Source organism: Silene latifolia, chromosome 7, assembly GCF_048544455.1.
Source record: "Silene latifolia isolate original U9 population chromosome 7, ASM4854445v1, whole genome shotgun sequence".
Classification (NCBI taxonomy): Eukaryota; Viridiplantae; Streptophyta; class Magnoliopsida; order Caryophyllales; family Caryophyllaceae; genus Silene; species Silene latifolia.
Genome location: NC_133532.1, coordinates 85,222,277 through 85,245,425, shown reverse-complemented (window position 1 = coordinate 85,245,425; position 23,149 = coordinate 85,222,277). Strand labels below are relative to the sequence as shown.

Genomic DNA, 23,149 nt, shown 5'->3' with positions numbered 1-23,149 from the left:
TTTAGGGCTTGACATTAATGTAATTGTGTTTATGCAGAGTAAAATATTGTTGTTTAAAGGTTTCTTTTTTTGTTAATTATTTGGTCCCTTTTCCCCAGACGTGTTTTCTCTAAACTTTAAGGCAGTTGTTTTGCTGAATCTTGGCAATCTTATGTTGATTACAGGCGATAACAGTTTCATTGATGTACTGAGGGATCAAGCATTTAAGCCTTCTTTGTCTACAATTTTATCTGAGCATTCAAAGTAGGTAATTTCTCTTCTCTTTGGAAGTTTCTTTTTGGCATATTATGCCTTTATGTTAATTTAATCTGATGCACCTGGAAGCTGCTTTCTCAGGCTCATAACAGTATCACCAACTGACACAGTTTTATCAACAGCAACGAAAATACTTGAATATCAGTTGAATTTTGTGCTATTGTGGTCAGAGAAAATAGACCAAAGGGGATCTTAACGTAAGTATCTATAATAATGGTAGCCATCGCTATTCAGTTTTCAGTATGATGTTTCTTTGCTATTAAATGAACATGTGCTAGGTTCCATGTGATGAATTGTTTTATTTTGCGATAAATTTAGTGCCAACTTAATAGCTGAACAATATCACCGATTTGATTACTGTCCTGTGAATGCAGATTTATGCAATTATGGAATAAACGTTCGTTGGTTCAATAGAGAATGATGCCGGATTAGAGACTTAAAGTGGTTGACGGTGTGAGATTGTGAGGTAATAATCGATTTTAAAGATTAACTCTGCATATTGAATAGTCCGTATCATTTTGTAGTAGTATCAATTTTTGGTTGGTGAACCTTCATCGTACAAGAATTCAGTTTTTAGTTAGTTTCATTTTTCCTTCATGCAGGAGCTAGGCCGGTGTGATTAATTCGAGTTTCGGTACAAATACGAAGAATTCGACGTCAAAGTTAACTCGAAGATAAAAGATTAAGATTGTGATCAGTCTATATGAATATGAGTATAACATTAAGATTGGTTTATTTAATTTCTAGGGTTTCGCTATCTCTCAATCGCCTCACTGTAAGTATCTCATTTTTTCGTTTTTTTTTTTCTACTTCCATTTAATTTACTTTATTACTATAGTTTTATCTACTTTATAACTATATTTTTTTTTTCTTAAATTTCTAGGTCTCACTCAATTAATTTATTTTATGGGTATGTGAATTGAATCAGTGAAGGAAGCAACAATGGCGCCATGGCAGTACCAAAGTTTGACAAGGAGATTGTGACGAAGCGTGTGAAGCAGTTTGAGAGGCATCACTGTTGAGTTTGTGATTCTCTATCTTATATTAGTAATAAATATGTCGTGATTTTCTTCTTTCGGTATAATTTGTACTATTAAATTTCAGGATAAAAAATGGTGGATTTGTTTTTGGGAAGACTTAATATTCACTTGCATTTCACTTAAGGTCAGCCTTTTTGATTTTAATTTCCCACATAGTTGTTTATTGACATAATCCATCATAATCAAGCTAGGATTTATTGTCTACCGATTGTTTACTGTATTTGGTGAATTCAACGACGATATTACATTCTATCCTTGCCATGGTTTTTTTTCTATGTCTCCAACTCCTATTATGTATTATACAGAGTACTATTCTTTGTGGTTTAACATTAATTAATTCATGTTTTTTTAATATTTTTGTCCTTATGTTATTGATTGGATGATTAGTGGGAGTGCATTGGTCTAAGTTATATCGATTACCGAGTTTCAAAAGACGACGTTGAGTTTCCACTCACTTTTATCGTCCTGACTATGCTAACTTATTCCGGTGCACTATTGTGTTCCGAGCCTTTCTTTGTAAAAATGGTGTATTTGTTGTTAAGCTTAATGTCGCTCACACACGAATTGCAATAGGTTTAGCAGTTGACTTCAGTTATTATATAATGGAATACGAAAAGTTGGTTACTGTCACAATTTCAAAGTTTTGTTGAGTGATTAGTTGCTGCGTGAAAAGTCTTTATATTTAAGAACTCCGGAAAAGCTGTAACCAAGCGTAAACCACAAGCCGAAAGTCTTATCAACAGTGAAGATTTGATTCACAAAGCCCATAAAACATTTCTTCCGGTTGAATAATAATAATAATGAACTAACCCATAATAATCACCAGAGCATATTTTTCAAACCCCGACAACTCCGTCCATGCTGACTTTCACATAAGATTGTCTCTCTTTGCGTTGGACTGCCTCCGTGTCTTCAGCATAATCTTCGGGATTTGTTCTTGAGCATATTTTTTGGAATATATATCTCACTTATCTTGTATTTTTTTTCATAGGTTTAACACATACGAGTATTATAGTATTGAATTTCAGGCATGTGAAATAGCCTGTAGCGATCAATATTTTGCATCTTGGTCATTCTATCATAAACATAAAACATATGAATGTTATTGTTATAACATGCAGGGATTGGAGGATGCGGCTTAATACTCGAGTGATGTTGATGGTTTCTTTTTACACGAAAACTGGAATAAAGACCTAAGGCTCTTTCGTGATGGTGGGGATGGTGGGCTACGGATACTTCAGGTAGCTTTGTCTCTCACTCCTTCCTATTCGTAACCCATTCTAAAACTTTAAGACAAGATGCACATTCTAAAAGTTTAAATTACTAATTACTATAGTAATATACTACTATTTCTGTAACCATCCTTAAGAAGCTGCTTACATCTATTCATATTACGAGCTTATTACGAGCTTTAGGGCAGATCTGGTGATAATCTTGCAAATGACCTCTAGTGTGTACAGGTTTTTGAAGTCACAAAGCTATGCTGTTTGTTTGGTGCCATAAAAATGGCACATGTTCATATGTGGAGGCTCCTACTGACGGGATAAGGTAATATGATGGTCCTGATTTCCTGAGAGTCGACATTGATTCCATAATCTCATGGTTTTATGCAGTCCGCCTCGCCATAACAAGGTTTATGATTAGGCATGGACTAAAAGGGAATCTCAGGGTGTTTGGCTCTAAGAAGTTTGTGATGGCTCTGAAATATTTGATAAATTTTATCATATAATTGAAATCCTTCGATGTTTATTCAGTAACAAAAGTACATTTCTGCCCATTAGTGGTTGGCAAAAAAAAATGAAAACAAGATCTTATTTATTTTGATTTTTAATATCTATTAACACAAATTAGTGTGGTACCGAGTTAGGGTATCATCCGGTGGCGCTATACCGCTATGGGCGCTATATCACTTTCTTCTAAATAAGGGGAGTATATAAGGAGTATTTAGTAATGTTTCTTTTGTGAGTATATAAGGATTATTTAGTAATGTTGGTATGTATTCTAAAAATGAGAATTTAAGTAATGTTTTATGTTGCTCCATTGTCATTGTGTGAATGTCAAGTTATGTACTTGAAAAAATTTTAAGTGTTAAACTAATGGTGTGAGTGTTATGGTTCGATCTTTCCTTTGGTGGTTAACAGACCTTCAAATTTTGAACTTGGCTGTATTATATTAAGCCATCAGCAAGTTGTAACTTCTTATGAGTCAATGCTTTTGTAAATTCTTTTTGGAAATATGGTTCTAAATGCAATGATTGTTTACTTATTCTCCTCTTATTTAGTTATAAGTAACACAAAGTCATCTAAAATGTTTCCAATTGTTTCGAATTTGATGTCCGTCTTAATCAGCTGCTAAGATGGCGCAAGTTGCGAGAGCTGCCATTGCTGCAAAAGCTGTGGCTTAAGAGTGTCTTGGATTTGGTTTCATATCGTGACACGAGTAGTACAAATAAGCATTAGAAGAAGAGCAAGTCGAAAAAGCATGTGCCTCTTCAGCAGTTTTACCATCAATAGAACCCGATTGAATACAGATATACATATAGTAAATTTTGTTAAATTTCTCCGCACACAGTGATAATGTTTGCCTTTGATACAAGTTAACTTATTATACATGGCCTCTATATCATCCATTTGTTTACATTTAAATTAAATAATTTTTACAAAGAATAAAAAAAGGTAAACAAACAATTTAAGGCGGAATAGCTAATATAAAGTCATTGATCAATGATTGGCTTGGAGTTTAGAACGTCTAAGTAACTCAAACCGTTTTACTAAACCATTTAATTTATGTACATAGACGTATTAATATATATTTATAATGACCAGTTAAATAGTGAATCCGTAATGCATTCATCTCACAACTTTAACAAATAAATTTAGTTACTAATTTTTTTTAACAATTCCGTGAATTTTCACGGATGTTACACTAGTTTTAATCTAAAGTACTTTGGTTCATTTTTCTTTGTTATACACTACCTCGGAAAACCGAGATGATAACGCTCTCATTTACTTGGGAGGCCTAGCTAAAGGCTCCTGAATAAATGGGGGTGTTACATAAACGACAGGGTTTTTAGAATCCTAGCCTAGCATTTATTTCAGCATTTATTATCGGATGTATTTTTTGGCGTACTATTAATAAATGAATAAACTAGTCAGTTTAGTTAGAAACTTTGAATCAATTCCCTTTATTTATTATTTCGAATTCCAAGCGCTAAAGCTAATGTCCTTCTATTTACATTTTGGATTAAAAAAACGTTGGGTTGTATCCTGTGAAGGATTGCCTTTGTATTCATTGAAAATGAAATCAAACCCAGAACATAGTTCGAAATAGAAAATGTAAAGGAATAAATGTTCGAAGCAAGAGCTTGTAATGAACGCAAGGAATAAGCACGGTGCTTTACTTACTCTTAAAAATGCAATTAAGTTATTCGATGATACTGAGGATAAAACAAAAATATGTCAAAAACGCAAGAGCGAGATAACACGCCGTCCAAGGCCGGCCGGGGCCGCGTATTACATGTCGCAGAAGCGGCACGTGGATCCCGCGTGGCGCGTTTTTAAAGGTATATTCTAAGGGTAATATCGCTTAAGTTGGTCTAGATTAGTTGGACTTGAAAACTCATCTCCGTCTAGGTCTTTAATTCTAACTGTACCCCCTGAGAGTATAGATTTGACTAGGTAAGGCCCGACCCAGTTAGGCTTGAATTTCCCCCTTGGGTCGACTGGTAGAAGAGCTCGGACGGATTTAAGCACAAGATCTCCCTCTTTGATGTTTCGGGGTTTAACTTTCTTGTTGAAGGCTCTTCTAATTCGTGCTTGATATGTCTGGACATTATGCAAGGCATGTAATCTTCGTTCGTCCAAGAGGACGAGTTCTTCATATCTCTCCCTATTCAATTCTGCTTCTGGGATTTGGCTTTCGAGTAGAATTCACAGAGACGGGATCTCTAGCTCTAGTGGTTGTACGGCTTCCATGCCATATATTAAATAGAAACGAAGAACCCCAGTGGGCGTCCTGACTGAGGTTCGATATCCCCATAATGCAATGGGTATCTTGTTAGGCCAGTCATGATAGTTGTAGATCATTTTCTTGAGGATCATGACGACATTCTTGTTTGCTGCTTCCACCACACCATTAGTCTGAGGTCGATATGGTGAAGAGTGATGATGCTTAATTTTATACTTCGCCAGCAAATGTTCCGTTTCAGCATGAAAATGGGACCCGTTGTCATTAATTATTTCATGTGGGCACCCATATCAACAGATGATATTGGTTTGTATGAACTTAGCTATATGTTTGGTTGTTAGAGCAGTATAGGAGGCTGCTTCTACCCATTTCGTGAAGTAATCGATGACCACCAAAATGAAACAATGACCTCCCATTCCAGCTGGAGTGATCTTCCCGATGATGTCAATTCCTCAAGTAGAAAATGGCCAAAAAGATGTTATCGTATGTAGCAGAGACGGTGGGACGTGTTGCACATTCCCGAAGATCTGGCAATTGTGGCAATGCCTTACGTATTTGATGCAATCCGTTTCTATTGTTGTCCAGTAGTATCCTAGACGTATGATTTTCTTTGCCATCATTGATCCACTCATATGAGGACCACATTCTCCATCATGGACTTCTTCCATAACTTTCTTTGCTTTTGAATGATCAAGGCAAAACAAAATGACGCCTTGTATAACTCCCCTTGATTGAGGAATACGAATCACTCGTTGTCCTCTCTTATCCATATCGGGTGGGTATACACCGCTGAGCTTGTAATTTAAGATAGCTTGGTACCAAGGCTCTACTTGATTTTCGTATTTGTCAGTGAGAAAGTGTACATAAGCTGGTTCGGACTGTCGCTCGATGCACAGTGGAATTTTCATCATGCTGTCGGGTATGTTGATCAAGGATGCAAGTTTCACAAGAGCGTCTGCAAACTGATTTTCTTCTCGAGGTAGATGTAAATAGACAACATGGTCGAAGAATTGGGCTACTTGATCTATCGTGGCTTGATATGGCGCAAGACTTTCACTCCGGATTTTCCAAGATCCAGTAATTTGAGGAATGATTAAGGATGAGTCGCCATGGACTCAGAGTCTCTTGATGCCTAAACTGAGCACTGTTTGTAAACTAATGAGGCAGGCCTCATATTCCGCCGCATTATTAGTCACCTCGAAGTCGAGTTTGACAGAAATCGGTGTATGCTCGCCTTCAGGAAAAATGAGCAACACTCCTATACCATATCCTGTGAGATTGGAAGCCCCATCGAAATAGTGTTGGAGTATGTGTCCTCGACAATACTGCGATCACATGTTTGAATCTCATAATAAGAATACGTAAGGGATGATTCAATTATATAGTCAACTGATCAACATTAATCGGTAATGATTGGCTAACTTGAGTTTGACATTACTGTCGTTTGACGGTGGTGATCAGTTGATCCCTTAAGGTCACACCTATAGGACAATTCCCTTAATAGATAAATTGATTAATTGTATATCGATACAGATTAATTAATTCCTTAAAATTGAACAATTTACTTTTGTGAGTGAGAATTTAATTTTAGTAAATAAAATGTTATGTTACTAAAATTTAATTATTGTTTATGAAACAATTGAAATAAGAATGAATAGTTAATTATAATTAACAAATATTGTGAGTTATATTAACATGAACCATTTTAAATACTTGTGATTATGAATTACTAGTTGATTTGTCACATGTAATTTATTTGCTGTAAAATGATATTTAAAGGATTAAATATGCATTAAAATTACATATGGGCATGATGTGTGACACATGACCTAACAAATGACATTTGACAAAATCACAAAGTTAAAATGGACTCCATATTATAAAAGGGGCCGTTTTTTATAAGGGGTTTAAGGTTAGTGGGTATTTTATTTTAGTGTAAAATAGACATCATCATACCCTAAACTAACTAGCCTTACATACCGCTATGTTTTTGGGTAAGAACAAAATAAAAAGTGAAGACCATGCAATGGCTCACTCTTCCCCTTGTACCCGGACCCCTATACCAAAAATAAGAAATTGTTTTCTTATTTTTCCATTTAAGAAGATCATTATTCATTCTCCCATCTTCTTCTTGCTCAACACACAAAAACTCTCTAAAATAGTTTAGAAGCTAAAACTTGTTCTAGATATTTGTAATAGCATAATATATTACTAGTAGTAGTAGTACTAGTATAACTAGATTAGAAATTATATTAAGGAATCTAATAATAACATCTAGTTAATATTATTATTAGATTTAAGGGTAATTGTCTTGGGTGCAATATTGAGGAGGATCTCTTGACTTGAGATTTGTTGGAGGATCATCCATTTGCATTATAGCTAAAGAACAAGTTAAGGAAGGAGTCCTTACTTGTGCCCAAATATTTCGTGCCACTCTACATTGTAAGAAAATTGATTTTTCTTCTTATTTTGTTCATTTTATCTTGCATGCAACTAGATCCACATAAATATAAATTATGGGTAATTTATAAAATGAATTAGATGAGTCTAATAGGGGTATATGAATCTAACAATTGGCATCGAGAGCTTTGGTGTTGCATGCATAATCGGTTTAGTTTTTCCGAGTTAAGTATAACTTAATTAAAACTAGATATTTTAGATTTATAATGATAAATCACGAAATTTTTTTTTGCATGTAATATATTCTGGTCCTAAAATATTTTTAGGTCATTTTGATGATTTATGGATGATTATTGCTTATTTTATGATTTTTAGTGAAATAATTACATTTTGATGAGTAATATGAACTTTTATTTACTAAAAATAGTTAAACTTCACTACTGGCCGTGATTTTTGGGTATGACCTCACATGCATATTTTGCATATTGTACGTAAAATTTTGGATCATTGTGATTAATTTTGCATGTTTTATGATTTTTATGTGATAAAAATGCTATAAAAGGAGGTTAAATAACTAAAAATTAGTTAAACATCGAAACAGGCCATGAAATTTTTATATGATGTCGCATGCATATTTTATAGATTGTATGTAAAATTTGAGATAAATGTGATTTATTATGCATGATTTATAATTTTAATGGTTAAAATGATATAAATAGTGACTATTTTTAGCAAAAATAGCTAAAATGAATTTTATGGCATGAAATTTTTCCCTAATATTGTATATATGATATGGGCATCAGATCTAAAGTTTCATGATTAATTTCGATTGATTTGGTATGTTGATTGATTTTTATGTGATAAAATCGATAAAAGGGCAACTTTATTAGTCATGAAAATAAATTCAAAATTTTTGGTTTAAATTTTGCCATTTCCAGGTTCTGAATTTTTTTTTAAGAATGTTCAAAATTTTGATTTTGATTTGTTCATAATTTTATGTTTAATTTGGAATTAAATGGTAAAAGTTATAATTTATACGATTTATTAATGAAGTAAATTATAAATATTTTTTGGGCAAATTTTATCGAGTTTTTGGAGTCTTGATAATATTCCCGTATTTACAAAAATGTGATTTCGAATTTTTCCAAAGTTTTATGATTTGTTGGGAATTATTTCATAATTGTTATGATTAAGAGAAGTTTAATAAGCAATAATTGAAAACCAAGTTGAATTATAGTCAAAAATTGAGTGAAGACTAATTTTTAAGTCCTAAGAAGGTTAGGATAATTAACTTGAGCTTAAATTTGATTTAAGTATTGATTTGTGATTTTAATAAGTTACTATCACGCATTTCCATAAAACCGGATTATATAAGATATAAGATTTAAGTAAGGCGATTTGGCACATTAATTTGGCATCTTAGATCATATAAAAATGCTTCATATTTCATTGATGAATGTCATATTTTATTTATATAATTTTGAATTATGTAATTTTATCTTAGTGTGGCCTTAGTTTTAATCGGTATTACCCGCAATGTAAGGCAATACCGATTCGGTTGTAATTTTAATGTGATCTCGTATTACTTTTATTTTTACTAGTTTTTCATATTACAAATGTATAATAGGAATAGCTATGTATTTCATTATTATTTGTAATTCCGGAGTTCCTTCAAGACGGTGCCAATCGGAAAGGCTTTCCGATCAAGACGGAGTCTTTGGGAAGCGTGCCACTTGAAGTTCAAGGGACCAATGGAGTTGGTTTCCGAATATGTAAATAGTTTATTAGTTTTTGTATTTTAGGAAGGTCATACTAGGAAATTTATTTATTGCTTATGCATTTTTCATTATATGTTGCATGCATTGCCAAATCGCCATAAACAACACATGCATATCATATCGAGTAATCGACCGTGTCAATTATAATTATCGTTAGTTCGAAAATTTAGTTCACTTAAATTTGATAGATAATAAATTGACTTGACCTCACACATTTTAAAAGATTGAGACTTAGCCTTACCAAATAGTAGGAACCCTTGAATCTCAATTTCATAAGGGTATAATGCGATTTTTCGGGGTGCTCTCTATTGACGTTGGGTAAGTAGGGTAATAAAATGTTATTACATTTCGAAATTTGGTTGATCTCAATGAAAGTATTAGAGGGACCGTTGTCCCAATAGGTTCGGGCTAAAGATGAACTTAACGTAAATTCATCGACCGAGAGTTCTAATTGTAGAATCGGTTAAGAGGGTTACCAAGTTATATTAATAACAGGTGTAGAGGGCCCGTAGGCTCACATCCAAAGTTAATATGAATTTTGGGTCTCGGAATCATTTATATAATTGGGTGGAGGTCATTAAATAAATGCTAAAACATTCTAAAATATTTTAGATATAACGATGAATGTTTAATTTTCCCACAATTTCGTTGTTTTTTAATGTTGTTCTAATTCATTACTCCTACTCATATGCGATATCATTCGATTGTAACACGAGTCTCCGCTAAACCACTATTGCTAACGACAAGGAATCTCTTTCTAAAAATAAACCGTATCATAGGTTGTGGACTAGCTCCATAGGAATCGTTCTATTCCATAGAACTCGATAGAAATTATCCTATGCAAATACAAGATTAACATCTTAAATTCCTTACATACCCATGTATATGAAATCTCTTTTGAAGAAGAATAAATAGAAGTAGTAATTAGTCAAAATATATTTTGATAATTCTTCTATGCATCCATGGTTCAAAAGTCTTATTGCTCAACCTAAACACTTGTCATCAAGCACTTAAGTTGCTAAAAACATGAAAATGTTAAATTGTTAAATTAATTTGTTAGAAATTTTGATTAACCAAATACTACAATAGCGTTCATCCTTGTGAAGGATTAACTAGGAATTTATATGAAGATAAGTCTTCATCAAGTAGAAATTCTTGAAGTCAGTGGGAGCGATAAGAATTAAGTACCTATCTTAATTGTTAAAGATAGAACTAGGCTCGAAAGAGAAAGTGTTAGACACTAAAATAGAGACAAACCCCAAATAAGTGAAGATCTAGGAAGTTGGTCGTTTGACTCCAACATATTCCTTCCTTGAATATATATGACATTGACATTGCATTCTTGCTAATTACCACATCATGTGTATTTGATACAAATTTGTAGATTTCATCATGATATTTATCGTGTGACGACTAGCAAGAATAAGTTCAGAAATTTGCATGAATGGAACTAGGGTAGTTGTCATTTCATCCATAAACATATGAATGTTGTAGTGTACTCATTTTAGTTTTGTATTTAGAAATGTACCTCAATAATTGTTATGATGTACAATATGTCTAAATAAGAATATAATTTGAGTTTTGCACAAAAGGTAAAGGCTTTTACCATTATGCAATTAAAACAAGCATTGTATTCTTACATACCACGATTAAGTTTATGGTGAGATCATACAAGTCAAGGTAATTATATTCAAACTAGAAATAAAATGTCATATTTACAAGACTCAAGTTGGTGACCCCAATCATTTCTTAATTCTCGATTGAAAATCACATTTAGAAACTAGTTTTCACTAGTCTCCCAAACCATTTGATTGGAAATCTTTGGTGTGTGCGAATCTTGTATTCAAAACAAGTTAATTCATGATTTTTTCTGGAAAATGATTATGAATAGAGCAAGATATTCGCCCTATTTACACTTTGATGTGTATGGTCGAATACAATTTCAATCAGAGATGGTTATTACTTCTTCATCTCTTTTACCAACGAATTAGGTTTGATACTTGATATCCACTTAATGAGGTAAGAAGAGAAATTCTTTGAATAAGTTCAATGAATTTTTAAAAGGTATCAAAACCTACAGATTATAAAACCAAAGTATTAGTACTTTGTTAAAATGGGGAACAATAAAGTGATGACTTTTATCTGCACCAAAAGAGTGTGATATGGTATCGCAAGTTTACTTTCATTACGATATGATTGAATCTTTACATTGTAGTTGGAGGTAGTTTCTGTTATAAAATTTGTCTGGCATTTAAATTTTCCACTAATATAAAACATGGTTAAAGCAATCATCTATTTTTCATATGAGATATGGTTAGGCATAATACCTAAATTGTAGCTTGTTTCGATAGTAAACATGTGCTCTCTCTTCCTACATGATCACGAGAACAAAGGGTTTGTGGCTCAGGATGCCGTCTATTAAAGAAAACAGGATTATTTCTTAAAGACAGAGTGGGAGAAAATGTTCAAGAGCCACAAACTGAGAATAAGACATAGAAAGATGTTCCTTCTTGGTCGAAATCAGTAATTATTTCTTCAAAACCTAAAGTGGACAGGAGTCATGTTATTTTTGAAAGTAACAAACCTTTAACTTATTAAGATGCTTTATCTAGTTTCAACTCCGCAAAAGTCCGAAACTGAACATAAACATTAAGATGTTTCCATAACTTGGTTGATTGGTGGTAAGAGGTTTACACCAATTGCAACGCTTCGTTAAATTCGGATTTAATAATATTATTTGACTGTTGGATTTTAAAATCATCTTGCATGAGTTTTGAAAATCGCAACTATCCTAAAGTAGGATGAAAACTTAAGAGGAAGTCTTAAGTAGATGTTAAGGAGTTAAATTGTATGTTTTGATCATGTGATAAACATTTCTCGAATTGTCGAGTAGTTCTGTTTATATGTGGAGTTACTGGGAGTAATATGGTTTCACTAGTCTTATATGTAAGAGACATATTGATCATTGTGAATGACGGAAGACTTAGGAGAAGAATAATACATCTCTAAGGCATCCAGACCCATAAAGATAGTTCTCAGAGGATATTAGCGTTAAATGAATATTCTTATGTTAATAAGAATCTTGACAAGTTCAAAAGTATTGAACATGTAGAAATTGAATCCACGTGCTTCCGATGCGGAATTAATTCATTACGCTAAGATGTATCACCATTCTTAAACTTCGTATACTTGGAGTATGACGAGAAGTTATAAATCGAATCCTTGAGAGAAGTCTCTATATAGCCATAGAGTTCATTGGTTAGTACTCATGAAGCACTAAAGAGATGAAGCTAAAGTGATTAGAAATGAGATGGATTTATGTGCAAGGAGTTACACAAAAACCATATTCTAAATTCATTAGGATGGTTAGAGAACCATCTTGGCTATATTATTTAAGCAGGATATCTGCTAGAAACGTCCTAGGCAATTGAACAATGAGAAATACACAACGGAAATTGAGTACACTTGCAATAAAGAGACATGCAAGAAGTAAGGGATGATATTAGGATTCGGTTTTGTGAATTGGAGGAACTATGTTAGTTCATTCCAATAACTGAAGGTCCTATCCCTACTCACTGTGAAGACAGTGGGAGCTGTTCAAAGGCAAGAGAGCCTATGTTCAGATTGGATCTAGACACGTACTCAAAGAAGTTCTTATAATACAAGATTATACACAAGAAAGGGAAATAGTATATAGTAAGGTTAGGGAAAGTGCAAAGTGTTGCTAAAACTTGCTAACCAAGGCCTTTTCATAGGCTAAGCATGATAAGTCATGCCATTTCAATTGAGTTGAGATGTATAGTTATATACAATATTAAGTGTGGATTATAGATTATGTAGTAATTGATATGGTATCAATTTACATATATGATAATGCATTCATCGTTTGAGTTTTGTTAAAAACTCTTTTATTACTTTGTTATATCCAAATAGGTTGTAAGGACAACGTTGAACCCTATTAAAGTGAACTGGATTAACATAGTATTGACCCCTAGTTTCTTATATGAGGTGACGTCTCGAAGTGAACAGAGTGTGATGCGATTGATGGCAAGTTCAAGTGCCATAGAGTCATAAGAGATGACTAGTCGATCACATAGGTAGACTGTATGGGACACTCTGTCGGGTAGTGACCGCTTATAGAGTTCTGGTAATTTTTATAAAGCCTGGTCGTGGCAAGAGCTACTATAGTATTCTTATGAGTCGATTCTTTGACTAAAGACTGTTCACCCAAGTTGGTACAGTTTCTGATTGGCTTTGATTTATGCTCTACGACTATCGTAACTGAAGTCAAATGGGTATGTTTTAGGTCATGATGAACTGTGGCTATACGAAGGGAATAGTGCGATAGGAATTGTCCATCCCCTTGTCAAGGTTATCTAAAATCTCAGGGCCACTCGAGTAGTAGTGAACTGAAAATGCGTGGCCACGCTCGGAAGGTATCTACGGTAGATAATTCCGGTCAGACAGTTACTCTCTAGATCGAGGAAACCACTCAAGATATGATCAAATTCAAGTAAGACCTGCAAGACACCTTGCATTGAGTGGGAGATGATGTAATAGGACAAGAGAATTGGTGACGCACACTTGTCTCGGACAAGTGGGAGATTGTTGGAGTATGTGTCCTCGACAATACTACGATCACATGTTTGAATCTCATAATAAGAATACGTAAGGGATGATTCAATTATATAGTCAATCGATCAACATTAATTGGTAATGATTGGCTAACTAGAGTTTGACATTACTGTCGTTTGACGGTGGTGATCAGTTGATCCCTTAAGGACACACCTATAGGACAATTCCCTTAATAGATAAATTGATTAATTGTATATCGATAAAGATTAATTAATTTCTTAAAATTGAACAATTTACTTTTGTGAGTGAGAATTTAATTTTAGTAAATAAAATGTTATGTTACTAAAATTTAATTATTTTTTATGAAACAATTGAAATAAGAATGAATGGTTAATTATAATTACAAAATGTTGTGAGTTATATTAATATGAACCATTTTAAATACTTGTGATTATGAATTACTAGTTGATTTGTCACATGTAATTTATTTGTTGTAAAATGATATTTAAAGGTTTAAATATGCATTAAAATTACATATGGGCATGATGTGTGACACATGACCTAACAAATGACATTTGACAAAATCATAAAGTTAAAATGGACTCCATATTATAAGAGGGGCTGTTTTTTAAGGGGTTTAAGGTTAGTAGGTATTTTACTTTAGTGTAAAATGGACATCATCATACCCTAAACTAACTAGCCTTACATACCTATGTTTTTGGGTAAGAAGAAAAGAAAAAGTGAAGACCATGCAATGGCTCACTCTTTCTTTTGTACCCGGCGCCCTATGCCAAATATAAGAAATTGTTTTCTTATTTTTCCATTTAAGGAGATCATTATTCATTTTCCCATCTTCTTCTTGCTCAACACACAAAAACTCTCTAAAATAGTTTAGAAGTTAAAATTAGTTCTAATTATTTCTAATAGCATAATATATTACTAGTAGTAGTAGTATAACTAGATTAGAAATTATATTAAGGAATCTAATAATAACATCTAGTTAATATTATTATTAGATTAAAGGGTAATTGTCTTGGGTGCAACATTGAAGAGGATTTCTACACTTGAGATTTGTTGGAGGATCATCCATTTGCATTATAGCTCAAGAACGAGTTAAGGAATGAGTCCTTACTAGTGCCCAAATATTTCGTGCCCCTCTACATTGTAAGTGTTGGAGCTAGTGTCCTCCACAGTTAATGTGATACTAATCACTTGTAAAATACGACCTTTGTGAATACGGATTTTGCAAATTGTTTTACATTGAGTGGGAGAAATTAAGGATATGAGAATCGGTTATCGCACATACACTTGTGAGGACAAGTGGGAGATTGTTGGAGCTAGTTTCCTCCATAGTTAGTGTGATAACGTGTATAAATCTCTTATAGGTTCACAGGGTATACTTAGTATTTCATCAGTTGATTAATGTTTACTAATAACGGTTGGCTTGCTAGAAGTTTGACGTTATTATCATACTGATGGCGGTGATCAACTGGTCCCTAAAAGTCACACCTAAAGGATAAGTTTGCGAGATGTGATTATATGAAAATATAATCACATTGATGCCTTATATGACTAAAAGGTTAGTCAATGTGATGATGAGTCGATTATTTAATACAATTAAATAATATCTGCTGAGACGAATTAATTGTTAATTAGTAAATTGAATATAAACTGTTATATTTAATTAATGTATATAATGTTAGCTTAAACGAATTAAGATGTTAATTCGTAATTAAACATAAACGGTTATATTTAATTAGCAAATTATAAATATGCGATATTTATAGTTAATGTATATATTATACGAAATTGTCTTAATACATGTTTACAGACCGGTATAAATAAATTGACTACAAACTGTTGTGTGTGGACTTATTAATACGTGACGACATAAATGACAATTGATATATATACACATTTTATACAATATGATAACAACCGAAAATAAGAAGATTTTCTCCTTAATTGTTTTTGGTTGTTACACGAAAAAGAGGAGAAAAATAAGAAAAAATCTTCCCTTTTTTTTCTCTCTTTTGCACGGTTAAAAGGAGAAAGAGGAGGATCTTTTTCTTACTTGTTTTTGACCTAATACACTCATCACAAAAACCCTAAAAATAATTTAGGAATTAGGGTTCTCTTTCTAGCAAGAAAAGGCATTTCTCGGAGCATTTTGGGTGCAACGATTAGGAGAATATCGATCTCGATATTTATTCTTAGGCCAAATTGCTAGGACCGAAGGTTAATTCTAATCTTTATTCTTTTGTTTATGCAATTCGTTTATGACTCGTAATTTCATATTTCATAATTTCGTTATAATCCGAATTTTCTTGATGAAATATACCGATATTTCCCACAAGTGGTATCAGAGCATAGGCCACGAAATTATTTTATATGATTTTCATAAATGGATTAAAACAAAAAAAAAAATTTAAAAAAAAAAAAAAATTTCGGCCGCATCAAATTTTTTTTTTTGCCGAGATGTTTTTTTGACGCCTTGTTTCCATTTGATTTATTGATATTGTTGTTTTAATATGTTAAGATGATAATATGATAAATTTGTAGATGTTTTGATTTAATAAAAATTAAATTGAAATGTAAATGGAAATTGTTTTGATAGATGATGTTCATTTGTTTTTGCTATATAATTTTGGCATACATGGTGTTAAATCGTTGTTTAAGAATTATGATTCATTAATTTAATAATGTTCAAATCTATTGTGATGAATCAAATATTCAGATAATCGATTTAATCATAATTTAGATATTCATTTTAAGAGGTTAAATTGAATCATCTAGTTTGGATCTATGTTTAAATTAAAAGTTGATGATTATGCCAATCTTGTTATAGTAGCAACATTAAATAAATTTGTTCACATACAAGGGGTTATTTTCGAAAAGAAAAAAAAAACTGTTTTTTTTTTCGGATTTTTGGGCTGAATGCCGAGAGTAGAAAATTTTTTTTTTTTTCGTTTTTTGTTTTGGCCGATTATTTTTATACATCATATCTATAATGTATGATTGTTTGTTGTGAAAAAGTTCACAAATTTTAGATACCCAATTATTTTAAAGTGGTTTAAAATAATGTTAGATTAATTCATATTACAAGTTAATGTGTATTAAGATTGGAATTATTGTGAGTAATTGAGGAATTGTCACATAATTTTGATCATTTTAAAATAGGTGGTTTGGATAAATTACTCTACATAATTAAGGAATTATGTCTTGAATGATTAATTTATTGTTGATGCATTTTATTTAGTTGTATGAATTGTTGAATGGTTTATTTACGTATTTTTGCAATCGGTTGTAATTTTGTATTACCTAGTGTGGCCTTAGTTGATTATGTTTTCGTAATGATGGAAACATAATTTTGATGTAATTTTGAGATCTCGAATCTCCTTTGGTTTTCTTTAGTATTATGTTTTTGAAATTAGAATGTAAATAGATTTATTTTGTAATTTATTAATTGTAATTTTGAGAAGACTAAAGATGGAGATTGGATTGCTCACTCCCACTACATGGACCAAGATGGAACATCAAGACAAGATTCTCGGGTCCTAGGAAGGATTTCAAAGTTGTATTTATGTTCATTTTGGTAGATAGGCCACACTAGGACTTTGTTTTTGGTTTACGTTTTTCCATTCTTGTTGCTTTTCTTCGCATGATAGTTAGTGCATCATATTCCGCCTAAACCAAACCACCTACTTATATGCATGAAAATTGACTCACATAGTTTGGATGTTAGTTATCATGGACATAAAGATGTCACACTATTTTAAGCCATCATCTTAGTTTATTCATTCTCGCATGCTAGATATTAGTTCACTTAAAATGTATTAAAATAAAGTTGATGGGATCTTCCTCTAAAACTAAAATTGAGACTAGTCTTTATAGGACAAACAACTATGAATCCCTTCTTCGTCGGTAGGCATATAGGACCTTACTCTCCATAGGACCCCTTCTACCTTGGGTAAGTAGTTTGTGTTGACTTATTTTACCTCAACATTATAATCCGAATAGTTTCTCGTGATTATGATGGACTATAGATAAAATTTACAGAAATTTATCAACCAAGAATTCTAAAAGTAGAATTAGCCAAGAAGTTGGCTTATCAATTTACAGATAATTGAGTCTTGGGATCATTTATATAATTCTTGAGGGAGGACAATTGTATAAATGCTTGAGTCTTCGCATTATAACAGTTTTGCATTAGACTTAAATCATAACGATGAGTATGCTTATTATGTTTTTCTTATTTTCGCAGTGTAGAATTCGTTTTATATTGATAATACTGCTTACAACAAATGGCTGGAAATAATGATATCCCTATGCCTAGTGCCACACTTGCACGCGAGTCCTGGCTCAAAACTTTTATGGACCACATGAATCAGTCCTCACGACTGGAGAATGACGGGTCCAACTTTGTGGACTGGGAGGCATCATTACGGAATGCTGCCATTGCTGACGGTAAGCTCAAGTACTTGACTGAGCCAATACCGCCAAAACCAGGCCCCAATGCAAGAGCTAACGAGTCACTTGCTTATAGTGACTTCGTCATGGAAGCGGGTGCGATAAAGAACGTACTCATTTTTTCAATGGAAACCAATTTGCAAAGACGCTTCATTGCCCAAGGTGTAAACAAGATTTTCACCACGCTCACTAATGAGTTCTCAAAAGTACCGAGAATCGTTACTTATGATCATACCTGTCGCTTCTTTGAGGCGAAACTCCAGAAGGGCCAACCGGTTAGCCCACACATTCTTGACATGATTGAGAATGTCGAGAAACTGGAGGCACTTGATTGCAAAATCAGTGAGAGCATAGTCATTGACCGTATGCTTCATTCACTTCATGATGGTTTTGCCCTTTGCAGGGCAAATTACTACATGAATGACATGAAGAAAAGTCCTCATGAGCTACACTCACTTCTCGTACAGACCGAGAAGGATATGAAATTGAGTGGGAGCATGAAGCAAGATGCTCTCATGATTTCCAACAAGAATAAGGGTAAGGGCAAAGCTCACGGCGACCTAACTATAGGAAAGCCAAAGTTTAAGAAGTCAGGAAATGGTAAGAGTGGGCCTGGTGAGACTAGTGGCTCACAAGGTAAGGCAAAGAGCAAGGGCGGTAACGTTGAGTGCCACCATTGTCACAAGACTGGGCATTACAGGAGGAACTGTCCCATGTACCGTGAGGACATAAAAGCAGGCCGCGTCACTCCTGTTGGTATGTCATCTTATATTCATATGATTGAGATTAACCATGCAAGTTTTGAAACTTGGGTACTTGATATCTTTTGGTTGTGGTTCTCATCTGTGTAATCATTTTGGGGGCCTAAAAACATCACACCCCTCGCAAAGGGTGATGTGGACCTGCGAGTCGGGAATGGAGCAAGAGTTGTTGCAGTCTCAATGGGAACATACGTAATCCAGCTCCCGAGTGGTTTTGAGTTATATTTATATAACTGTTACTATGTACCCAGTTTATCTAAGAATATTATTTCTGTTTTCGTACTTGATAAAGACGGTTTTTCATTTTCAATAAAGGACAATAGCTGTATTTTCTCTTTTAATGAAATGGTTTATGGCAAAGCAGTTTCCATGAATGGAATTTATATCTTAGATCAAACCACAGATATATTACATGTGAATAATAAGAAATTAAAGGTTGGTGACAAAGATCAAACTTATCTATGGCATTGTCGAATGGGACACATAAATGAAAAACGTGTAAAGAAACTCATTGAGAATGGGACTATTCCCACATTTGATTTCTCATCATTTGGCACGTGTGAATCATGTCTTATCGGCAAAATGACTCGAATTTCCTTCAAAGGTGTTGGAATGTGCACTAATGACCTATTCGGACTCATACATACTGATGTATGTGGACCTATGTCAATCACCGCAAGAGACGGCTATAGATATTTTATCACTTTCACGGATGATTTGAGCAGATACGGATATGTCTACTTAATGAAGCATAAACGTGAGTCTTTTGAAAAATTCAAGGAATACCAGAATAAGGTTGAGAACCAACTGGGAAGAAAGGTTAAAGCACTCCGTTCAGATCGTGGTGGCGAATATCTTTCAAATGAGTTTGATCAACACCTTAAAGACTGTGGAATAGTTTTACAGTTAACTCCATCTGGAACACCTCAATTAAATGGTGTGTCCGAACGGATAAATCGAACACTACTTGATATGGTTCGATCCATGATGAGTCACACGGTAGTACCTGATTCATTATGAGGTTTTGCTCTTTTGTCAGCTGCTCTTATACTTAACCGAAGTCCGTCTAGCTGTCGACAAGACTCCCGTATAAAATGTGGAAGGGAACGGTCCCTTACTTGTCCTTTATTCGGGTTTGGGGCTGCGAGGCTTATGTCAAGTGGAGCCACGAGGATAAGCTCGGCCCGCGATCGGTCAAGACATACTTTATTGGTTATCCAAAAGGAATGTTTGGTCATTACTTCTATTCGCCTACCGAACATCGAGTTTTTGTTGCGGCTAGTGCAAAGTTCTTGGAGAAAGAATTTCTCGAGAACAAGTCAAGTAATAGAACCTTCGAGCTATCAGAGATTCAAGAACCAACAACCGATGAACAGATGGAGGAAGATGTTCCTTCAACTTATGATACGGTTTATATTCCTCAGGAACCTAGGAGGTCGGGTAGAGTCTCTAATCCTTCAGACAGATACATTGGTATGGTCGAGGAAAATGACGTTTTGCTCCTAGAGAGTAATGAACCCGCTACCTATAAAGGTGCCATGACCTGTTCTGACTCTAAGCTATGGCTTGAAGCCATGCGATCTGAGATGGACTCCATGTATGAGAATGACGTATGAGATCTTGTTGATTTACGTAACAAGGTACGACCTCTTCAGTACAAATGGCTTTACAAAATAAAGCATTCTGTAGAAGGGCAACCTGATACCTATAAGGCATGACTAGTGGCAAAAGGTTTCACTCAAGTGCACGGATTGCATTATGATGAAATTTTAGCACCCGTAGTTATGCTGCGTTCCATTCGGATAATCTTAGCGATTGCCGCTTTTCATGACTATGAAATTTGGCAGATGGATATGAAAACCGCCTTCTTAAACGGTTATTTGGAGGAGGAATTGTACATGGTACAACCCGAAGGTTTCATAGATCCTGAAAATCCTAAGAAAGTGTGCAAGCTTAAACGTTCCATTTATGGACTTAAGCAAGCTTCTCGGAGTTGGAATCATCGTTTCGACCAGGTGATAAAAGAGTATGGTTTCACTCGATCGGTCGAGGAACCATGGTTATAGGTCACGTCGAGTGGGAGCAAGATTGTTTTCTTGATATTGTATGTTGATGACATACTCTTGATTGGGAATGACATTCCTCTCTTATCTTCGGTAAAAGTATGGTTGAAGAACCATTTCCATATGAAAGATCTGGGTGAGGCACAACGCATATTGGGAATCCATATCTATCGAGATAGATCACGACGAATGTTATCACTGAGTCAGGAGTCTTATTTAAATAAGATTCTTGAAAGGTTCAGCATGACCAACTCCAAGAAGGGAACCTTCCAATGACTTCTGGGATGCATTTGAGCAAGTCTCATTCACCCAGGACACCGGAAGGGGTTGAATGCATGAGTCGCGTTCCTTATGCATCAGCCATAGGATCAATCATGTATGCCATGATATGCACACGTCCAGATGTGGCATATGCATTGAGTATGACGAGTCGGTACCAACGCAATCCAGGCGAAACACACTGGATGGCTGTTAAAAACATCCTTAAGTACCTACGGAGAACTAAGGATTGGGCATTGACTTATGGAGGAGATACTAAGCAATGTGCAATCGGTTACGCAGATGCTAGCTTCCAAACGGATCGAGATGATTCGAAATCTCAGTCTGGATTCGTCTTTACTCTTAATGGTGCTGCGGTCAGCCTGGAAAAGTTCCAAACAGGAAGTTGTAACAGATTCTACTACTGAATCCGAGTACTATGCCGCTTCAGAAGCAGCAAAGGAAGCTATATGAATGCGTCAATTCTTACAAGGACTAACCATAGTTCCTAGTTCGAATGACCCAATCACCATCTATTGTGATAATAGAGGTGCCATCTTCCAGGCCAAGGAGCCTAAGTCTAGCAACAAGTCTAGACATGTACATCGGAAGGCTCACCTGATCCGTGATTACGTGGAGCAAGAGGAGATAGTGATTGACAAGATTGCTTCGGATGACAACATCGGGGATCCTCTCACTAAACCATTGAAATATGATAAGCATGAAGGGCACGTTATTTCCATGAGAATCAAACGTGTTCCTGAGTTATAGTAGTTGCTTGTGGATTCGATACATTTTCTTTTTCATATGCTATTTATAACTTCATCGTTTTATTTCATATTTTGTTTTTCATGTGGATTGTACGACAACATTGAACGCCACAAAGTGAACTGAATTACATTATATTTGTTTTGGTCCGTAATCGCCTACATGAGCTGATAACTCTGGCTATTATATTGTGAAGTTGATTGATGGTGGGTTCAACGAGCCATAAGTCAAACGGTTGGCTGATTGATCACCGATGCGAGTTATAACGATACCTCGTAGGACATTGTGACAATGTAATGGAGTCCTAAATGTTTAAAAACATTCGGTGCCAGGTCGTGGATTGGACGTCCATTGTGTTCCTAGAGTCGATTCTTTTGACTATCGACTGTCTCTTGAGATTAAGGCAGTTTTTGGATGACTTTGGTTTCTTTCTCATGGTCGACCGTAACAGGAGGCGAAGCAGATTTTTACTGGGTCATTTCATACTGTGCTTGTATATGCAGGATTCGAGTTGAAGAAAATATCCAACCTTTATCAGGTTTAGAAATTTCTCAGGGCCACTCGAGGAGTTGTAACTGAAATGCATGGCCATGCTCGAATGATGATTCGTTTATCAGTTAAGTTACTCTCTAGTCGGGAAAACCACTCTTGATACTGATTAATTGTAAAATACGACCTTTGTGAATACGGATTTTGCAAATTGTTTTACATTGAGTGAGAGAAATTAAGGATATGAGAATCGGTTATCGCACATACACTTGTGAGGACAAGTGGGAGATTGTTGGAGCTAGTGTCCTCCACAGTTAGTGTGATAA

The 23,149-nt window shown here is 34.4% G+C and overlaps 1 long non-coding RNA gene across 1 annotated transcript; it reads left to right on the top strand.

Annotated features, from left to right (window-relative positions):
• Positions 1-635: 635 nt before the first annotated feature.
• Positions 636-3,057, top strand: LOC141591164 (uncharacterized). Its single transcript, XR_012520704.1, has 5 exons — positions 636-721; positions 858-1,030; positions 1,184-1,419; positions 2,417-2,536; positions 2,747-3,057. It is a non-coding gene; the product is annotated as an uncharacterized LOC141591164 (long non-coding RNA).
• The last annotated feature ends 20,092 nt before the right edge of the window (positions 3,058-23,149 follow it).